The sequence below is a fragment of the Macaca fascicularis genome, chromosome 1 (genome assembly GCF_037993035.2).
Source record: "Macaca fascicularis isolate 582-1 chromosome 1, T2T-MFA8v1.1".
In the NCBI taxonomy this organism is placed as follows: Eukaryota; Metazoa; Chordata; class Mammalia; order Primates; family Cercopithecidae; genus Macaca; species Macaca fascicularis.
Genome location: NC_088375.1, coordinates 214554160 through 214563211, shown reverse-complemented (window position 1 = coordinate 214563211; position 9052 = coordinate 214554160). Strand labels below are relative to the sequence as shown.

The window sequence follows — 9052 nt, the reverse complement described above, 5'->3', positions numbered from 1 at the left end:
GGAGTCAGGCACCAGAGTCTGGGATCTGCGCTGCCATTTACCTGCCATGTTATCTCTGGCAAGTGCCCTGAGGTCCCTGAGTCTCTTTCTCATCTGCAAAATGGGGAGATGGAAATAGATGATTCCTGGGGTGTCTTTCAGCTGGGATCCTTTTTTTTTTTTTTTTTTGAGACAGAGTCTCACTCTGTTGTCCAGGCTGGAGTGCAGTGGCACGATCTGAGCTCACTGCAACCTCCGCCTCCTGGCTTCAAGCGATTCTCCTGCCTCAGCCTCCTGAGTAGCTGGGACTACAGGCGCCCACCACTACGCCCGGCTAATTTTTGTATTTTCAGTAGAGACGGGGTTTCACCATGTAGGCAAACTCCTTGACCTCAGGTAATCCGCCTGCCTCACCTCTCAAAGCACTGGGATTACAGGCATGAGCCACCATGTCCGGCCTCAGCTGGGATTCTATTTAAACGACCTGAAAACTAGAGAAAGGAACGCATCCTCCTCTCTCTGTACTGGGCAGGCCATCTCAACATTAAGAGTCTTAGTTTCCACCACAGCTAGAAAAAGGGAGTAATAGCTCTGCCTTCTGCACAGGACTGCCCTAGGCCCAGATAAGCTAATGCGTGGGAAATTGCTGTAGGCAGGTCAGGAATTCTCCTTTTCATTATTATTTATGTTCTTGGCTTGTAAAATGCAGGCATATTCTCAGTGTTCAGGATAGTACCTGGTGCTCAATAAATATTTGCCGAATACATGAATGAATGAACAAATCCAGTCCAAACTCACTCCCAATAGATGAAGTCCTTCTATAATGATTCAGAGAGGGCCATCCAGACTTTGCTTGAACACTTCCCTTGGTGGAGAGCTCGCTACCTCTCAAGGAGTTTATTGTCAGCCATCTTGAATCTGTAACACTTCACCTCCTTGGTCTTGGTTCTGCCACCCAGAGCCTTTGCCTCTCCTGAACATAGAGCCTTTCTGCACACCTCAGAAACTTCCTGTGAGTTCTGCCAACCATGGGTCCACCTAACTCTGATGGAAGGAAGTAGAGAAATATTATGGTGGCTGGAAAGGGCACAAGGTCATATGAAGAGCTTTTCCTCAAAATGGGAGGAAGTTGTCTGGGTGGTAGGGGATAGAACCTGAAGAGCAAGCAGAATGAAGATGTGGGAGAGGAATGCATAAATATATGTCCCTCTATGGGACCTAAGCTATAAGGAGGTGGATCTTGGCCTCAGTCCCAGCCGAACACGGTGGTCCCATCCTCCTTGTCTGGGACTGGCTTAGGAATGAGCATGTGATTCAGTTATGTCCAATGAGATGTGAAGGGAAGTCTGTTGAGGGGCTTCTCTTAAGCAGCACAAGCTGGAAGAGACAGCCCCATTTCTGCCTCAGGTTTATGAATCTGAATGTGTTGCAACTGCTTAAGTCATGTTGCTGCCACCAAGACCAATACATGGAGAGGGGCATAACTAAGAGAATCACAAGAGAAGTGGAGCTGGAACTTTGATCAAACTGTGCCTGAAGGTGTTCTATGCCTGATTTCCTATAAGTGAGATCATAAACCTTATTGTGTAATCCCAGTGAATTGGCCATTGGCAAGTACCACCACCACGAGCATCCTAACAGATATGTAGATTTTAAAAATGGACTGTATTAATGTGGGCTCTTTAGTGACAAGTGCAAAAGCCCAATTCTGGCTCACTTCAGCAAAATAAACAAACAGAACAGAATTTGTTGGCTCAAATAACTGAAAAGTACAGAGTTGGTTACATCCAGGGATTCAGAAAATCAGGACTTATCTTTCTGTCTCTGCTCCACCAGCTCCATTCTTAGGCTGTCACTCCCAGATCATTAAAAAGGCCACTGGCCAGGCGCAGTGGCTCACGCCTGTAATCCCAGCACTTTGGGAGGCCGAGACGGGCGGATCACGAGGTCAGGAGATCGAGACCATCCTGGCTAACACGGTGAAACCTCATCTCTACTAAAAATACATTTAAAAAAATTAGCCAGGCACGGTGGCAGGCGCCTGTAGTCCCAGCTACACGGGAGGCTGAGGCAGGAGAATGGTGTGAACCCGGGAAGCGGAGCTTGCAGTGAGTGGAGATTGCGCCACTGCACTCCAGCCTGGGCGACAGAGCAAGACTCCGTCTCAAAAAAAATAAAGAAATAAAAAAATAAAAATAAAAAGGCCACTGGACCCAGAGTCTCACAGCTTTGCAGCCCCAGAAGAAGAGGACTGTTCTTTCCCAATAGTTTCAACACAAGTCCTGGCACTTAAGTCTCATAGGCCGCTTCAGGTCACATGTCCACCCATGAGCTAAGCATCAAAGCCAGAGGAGGAAAAGCATCAACTGGCCAACAGCGAGTGATGCCCCATTGTTAGATGTGTCTAGGGTGAGGCGTGACCAGATCAGTTCAATTCAACACATTATGTATTGAGTGCCTTCTATGTGACAAGCACTATCCCAGGTACTGCTGCCCAAAGAAGGGGAAATGAATTCTGTATCTATTCCACCAACCATAAGACAAGTCAGAAAGACAGGAGTTCTGAGAAAGTGACAACGGACATCCAACTGAGTTATAACCAACACACACCACGTTCCCTAATGAATCGCTGGTGCTGGAGCCACGTCAGTTGCTGGCAATTGTGAAATGGGCCACATCTACTTTCTTAGCCTCTGTAGAAACCCACTGACTTTGACCCAGTTGTCTGTGGGCCTGTGTTCTTCAGGATATGTTCATTTAATTTTTTTTTTTAGATGGAATTTCACTCTTGTTGCCCAGGCTGGAGTGGAGTGGTGCGATCTCAGCTCACTGCAACCTCTGCCTTCCAGGGTCAAGCAATTCTCCAGCCTTAGCCTCCCGAGTAGCTGCGATTACAGGCACTCGCCATCACGCCCAGCTAATTTTTTGTATTTTTAGTAGAGACGGGGTTTCACCATGTTGGCCAGGCTAGTCTCAAATTCCTGACCTCAGGTGATCCACCCACCTCAGCCTCCCAAAGTGCTGGGATCACAGGCGTGAGGTACCACGCCCAGCCTGTTCATTGAATCTTTAGGGGAGGAAGGTGAACTTCTTTCCATGCCTAAGGTAGCCATGGCTTATGGTCCCAAGAAGCATCTGAAGTGGTAGCAGCTCAAAGCAATGGATGCTGGGGACACTGACTGGTGTGTTTGCTCCTCATCCATCCACCAGTCCCCACAAGCTGAGAGTGTGTCTCCCCCTCATCATTTTTCCTAAGAAACAGAATTAAGTATGCCCTGACTGGAGACGAACTAAAGATTTGGATGCTGCAGCTCATTAAGATTGACGACAAGGTCCAAACTGATAGAACCTACCGTGCTGGATTCACAGATGTCATCATCGACAAGACCAAAGAGAATTTCCATCTGATCTGTAACATCAGGATCACTTTGCCATTCACCGTATTACAGCTGAGGGGAGGCCAAGTGCAAATTGTGTAAAGTGAGAAAAAATCTTGTGGGTACAAAAGGAATCCCTCATCTGGTGACCGATGATGCTGGCACCATCCACTACCCTGGTCCCCTCATCAAGGTGAATGACACCATTCAAGTTGATTTGGAGACTGGCAAGAGTACTGATGTCATCAAGTTGGACACTGGTAACCTGTGGATGGTGACTAGAGGTGAGAACCCAGGAAGAATTGGTGTGATCACCAACAGAGAGAGGCACCCTGCATCTTTTGATGTGGTTCATCTGAAAGATGCCAACAGCAGCAGCTTTGCCACCTGGCTTTCCAGCATTTTTGTTATTGGCAAGGGCAACAAAGCATGGATTTCTCTTTCCCGAGGAAAGGGTATCCACCTCACCACTGCTGAAGAGGCAGACAAGAGACTGGCAGCCTACAAAAAGCAGTGGGTGAAATGGTGTCTAGGTGATATGTTAATAAGATCTTTGTACCCAATTTAAAATAATGCAGCCTAAAAAAATCGGGGTGTATTTGACCAACTGGATCAACTAATATAATGTTTTTAACTTGCAATTTGAAAATAACAAGTAGAGCTTATATTAGCCAAGAATTCGTGATTTATTGAAAATAACAAGTAGAGCTTACATTAGCCAAGAATTTGTCTGGTTACAAGTTACTAAAACTCAACTCAAAGTCAAGACTACGAGGAGGCCAGTGAGGAGCTCAGGGTGAGAAATGCATGAAGGTGCTCACTGTCAGGCTTGTAAAGATGCTTCCTTCAATTTTGCTCCTCAAGTGCCTCATTTGACTTGCTCTGTTCCCACTTCTGATCCAACTCAAAGTAGCTTAAGCCAAAAAGGAAAAATTACAGGCTCAATAGCTGAACTAGAAAAGGCACAGTGGGGCCGGGCGCAGTGGCTCAAGCCTGTAATCCCAGCACTTTGGGAGGCCGAGACGGGCGGATCACGAGGTCAGGCGATTGAGACCATCCTGGCTAACACGGTGAAACCCCATCTCTACTAAAAAATACAAAAAACTAGCCGGGCGAAGTGGCGGGCACCTGTAGTCCCAGCTACTCGGGAGGCTGAGGCAGGAGAATGGCATGAACCTGGGAGGCGGAGCTTGCAATGAGCTGAGATCCGGCCACTGCACTCCACCCTGGGCGACAGAGCGAGACTCCGTCTCAAAAAAAAAAAGAAGAAGAAGAAGAAGAAAAGAAAAGGCACATTGATGAAGCTGGCCCCGAGTACACATGGACCCAGGGTTCAAATGCACCCATATTTATTTACTCTTCTCTCCCGCTGCCTCCTCCTGTCTCCCTCCTCATTCTCTCCTCTGCTTTTCTCTGCCAGTTTGCTTCAGTCTCTCCTACCACCATTAGTCTTTCTCCTTACAATTAGTTCGTAGTCATATACAGCACCAGGCTAAGCTCTTTATCTTGCAAGCAGAACTAGGGGGAGGCAGAGGACTAAGAGAAAGACTTCCCATTGGCTATCTTGGGCCAATGTGCATGCCTGGACCAATCACTGTGGTGATAATATATTTGCCCAGTGTTGGACAGAACTCACCCCTGTGGTCTAGGGGCTGGAGGCTGAGACCAGAAGACAGGAGGGTCTGATGGGCAGACCAAGACAACTGTTAGTATTTCAAGTCTGAAATACTCTAGCCTTTATTTTTATCTTCCTATTCAAACAATTATTTTTAAATCACACAGTTTGATAATCTGAGGTTTCTTTTAAAATGCAACTATATTTGTTCCAGTAATAAAAATAAGAAGAAAAAAAGAAAAAAAAGCGGCCGGGCGCAGTGGCTCACGCCTGTAATCCCAGTACTTTGGGAGGCTGAGGTGGGCTGATCATCTGACGTCAGGAGTTCAAGACCAGCCTTACCAACATGGAGAAACCACGTCTCTACTAAAAATACAAAAATTAGCCAGGCGTGGTGGTACGTGCCTGTAATCCCAGCTACTTAGGAAGCTGAGACAAGAGAATCACTTGAACCCGGGAGGCGGAGATTGCAGTGAGCCAAAATCCCGCCACTGCACTCCAGCCTGGGCGACAAAGTGAGACTCTGTCTCGAATAAAAAAAGAAAAGAAAAGAAAAAAAAATGCAGCTATTGAATTACAGAATAGATTCCACTCAGGGGCAGGAAGAGGCAATGGGGAAAGAGATAAATTAGAAAGGAGAAATTAGAGCCAGCTCCTAGAGGCCCTTGAGTTCATGATTTTAATATATTTGCATTAAATGCCTATTCAGTGCCAGGAATGGTAAAGTTTGGATTCTATTCTGTAAGCAGCAAGGATTGTTTCGGGCAGAGGCATGTCAGAGTAAGAGAAACTGCTCTCTGAAAAGCCAACAAACCATGGGTGATCCTGGAAGAGAGATAACAAGCCCACCTGCTGGAGAGGTTGTCCCAGGCCCAGAAATCAGCAGGCAGCACTTGAGGAGCACAGCCTCAATGCTCCACCAGCCACAGTGCCCGCTGGGGGATGGTTTCTGGGATCTCGATGCCCATAGGACAGGATCTGCCACCTTTCAAGTGGCCACAGGTTGGTCCCTAAGACCCTTGAGCCTCCATTTTCCTCATCTGCTCACTGTTTACCAAGAACATGTACATTGAGAAAACGTTGTGTCAAAAGACAACTAATATTTATCGAATGCTTATTCTGTGCTAAATCCTTTGCATGCATCATCTGATCAAATCTTTGTGATAACCTGTGCAGAGACCGCTAATTTTGCCCCATATTTGTTCTATCCATTGTTACCTGGTTTAAAAAAAAAAAAAAAATCTCTACTCTTTGACCGGGCACTTAAAAACTGCATTTCTCAGCCCTCCTTACAGAGGTATAACTGCGTGACTAAGTTCTGGCCAAGGGAAAAGAAAGGAAAGTGTCACATCAAACTTCTAGGGAATGTTTTTTGTTTTGTTTTGTTTTCTGAGACAGAGTTTTGCTCTTGTTACCCAGGCTGGAGTGCAATGGCACAATCTCAGCTTACTGCAACCTCCACCTCCCAGGTTCAAATGATTCTCCTGCCTCAGCCTCCCAAGTAGCTGGGATTGCAGCCATGCGCAACCGCGCCCAGCTAGTTTTGTATTTTTAGTAGAGATGGGGTTTCTCCATGTTGGTCAGGCTGGTCTCAAACTCCTGACTCAGGTGATCCACTTGCCTCAGCCTCCCAAAGTACTGGGATTACAGGCGTGAACCACCGCGCCCGGCCTTCTAGGGAATGTTTTTAAAGGGAAAGAGGCACATTCTTTCTTTCTCTCTGTTGACTGGAATGTAGTCAAGATAGTTGGAGCTCCAGCATCCATCTTTGACCACGAGGTAGTAGCTAGGTATTGAGGATGACAAAGCAAGAAGATAAAAGACACTTGGGTCCCCAGTGGCTGTAAAGCCACCCTGGACTTCTCATATTTATTATAGCAAAGTGAACCTTTGTCTTTTTTGAGCCACTATTGTTTGGTTTTTTTGTTACTCCCAACCAAACCTAATCCTAACTGCTATTCGTAACTCCCTTGCACTGGCTGTCCCTACCCCCTTCCCTGCTTTCATTTTTCTCCAGAGCACTTATTACCAGCTAATGTATTACATTTGAGTAATTTGCACGTTTACCATTGGTCTCCTCCAATAGAATGTAAGCTCACAAGGGCAGGAATTTTGTGCGGTTTGTCCACTTTCACATTTCCACCTTTTCCATAGTTCTTGAACACAGTAGACACTCAGTACATATGTGTTGAATTGATTAATTGAAGGATAATTAACACTAAAGGTAAGTAATCTTACGATCTTATAGATGAGGATGCTGAGGCTCAGAGAGGGCCACAAATTAGAAAGGGATGGCTCCTGGAAATTCACCAAGGCAATCTGGCTGCAGAATGCATGCTCCTCAATACTAACTCAACTGCCAACAAATGCACAGAAGTCTCTCAAAAGCCTTCTAGCTGAAACCATACACTGTCTCTAATGGGGAAAGCTACACTTCTTCAGGGAGGAAATGTGAGCAGAAGTCCAAGGCCAAGAAGATTCTCTGAGGACTCAGGCTTAGTTACTAATGAACATTGGGAGTAAAAACGGGAAATCTCAAATATCCTTGATTCTAGGACACCATTGACTGTAAGACACACCACCAATTTAATTGGGGATAGGAAAAGAAACACTTCATTAAATATACACATCAGTCACGAGAAACATTCTGATTTCAGAAACATTATAATGGAGAGAATCTGCATCTTCAATTGAAGCGATGGGGTAATCAAAGATGCCTCCGAGAAACTTGTTAGAGGACTTTTCTTAAATCTTCCTGGAAGGAATACAGTTTGACCAATCTTTTCTGTAAGAGAACCTAAAACAAGGCTAAATTCTTTGATTTCCACCCACCACCCACATCTCTGCTACAGTTAATCACTCCCTTCCTTCCCGTGCACGCCTCTTTCAGTGAAGCTGTTGAGTAATGAATGTGTTATTATCTATTCTGTAATATGGGGCTGGAGAGTGAGAATCACATCCTTCATCATGCCCTGTTTGCTTCCAAGTCTCCAGCACAGAGCTAGATACGTAGTAGGCACTTAATGAATATTTACTAAGAGAAGGCACGAATGAATCAACGAGCAAATATATAGGGGAATGGATGAATGGTGATGCCCGCACCTGTCAGATTCTCAGTGCACAGGGTGTGTGTGTGTGTGTGTGTGTGTGTGTGTGTGTGTGTATCTGTTATCATGTGTGTTCCTTGTAGAATCCAAGAATGTCTCCAGGGATTTGAGCAGCAACAAAGAAGGCAAGAGCAGAAGAGAGACCTCCTTCCAAATAATTGGGGAAAGGCATTGATCATGTGACTTTGTAGAAGAGAGCTGCTTCACAGTGGGAGTCGGAGAGGTGTCCAGCCTCTAACTCCACTAACCAAAAACCTCAGTGTCTCATCAATTCTAGAAGGAAACCTGCTGTTAACCTCACCTCCCCACTGCCCAACTCACAGGCAGGAGAAAGGCGAGGCACATTTTCTCCCCAAAATATGCAGAATGGCGGTTGCCATGAGCACTGGGATCCGCATGTTACTTGACATCCATTTTTTTAGAAGTCTGGTTGCTATGGTAACAAATACCATTTTCCAGACTAAAGATAAATCTCTGGTTCAAATCTGAGGGCGATGACGCTCTTTCTAGACATCTCCTGGAGTGGCAGGGTGGGACCACGCCTGTCACGTCAGGGCTCAGTAAACACGGAGGAATTCAATGGAATTGCACTGAAGCAGCCTATGGAAAATGTCTGATGGAAGAGGAGTGGAGCTCCCATTTCAGCCTGCCCGGGTTGAGGGGCTGCCTAGCACCCTCCTCCAAACCACCCCAGGCATTGTTGATACTGCCCATCACATAGGGAGCAAGTGCTTTCAAAGACCAGCAGTGTTGCTGGTTGGCACATATACCAAGAGCGGGCAGACACAGCCACAGCTAAAAAGCCAGATGTTCATTCAAAAATAGATTATTTATTGAGCACTTGCTATTAGCTATGCATTGTCCTAAGCACGGTGAATACAGATACAAATCATCCCTGAGGAGTCTACAACCTGCCCTCGAGAACAGAGATGGGGCCAGGAGCGGTGGCTCATACCTGTAATTCCAGCACTTTA

At 46.0% G+C, this 9052-nt stretch overlaps 1 pseudogene; it reads left to right on the top strand.

Annotated features, from left to right (window-relative positions):
- Positions 1-3090: 3090 nt before the first annotated feature.
- LOC102131328 (small ribosomal subunit protein eS4-like) overlaps positions 3091-9052 on the top strand; it is a 28494-nt pseudogene continuing 22532 nt past the window's right edge.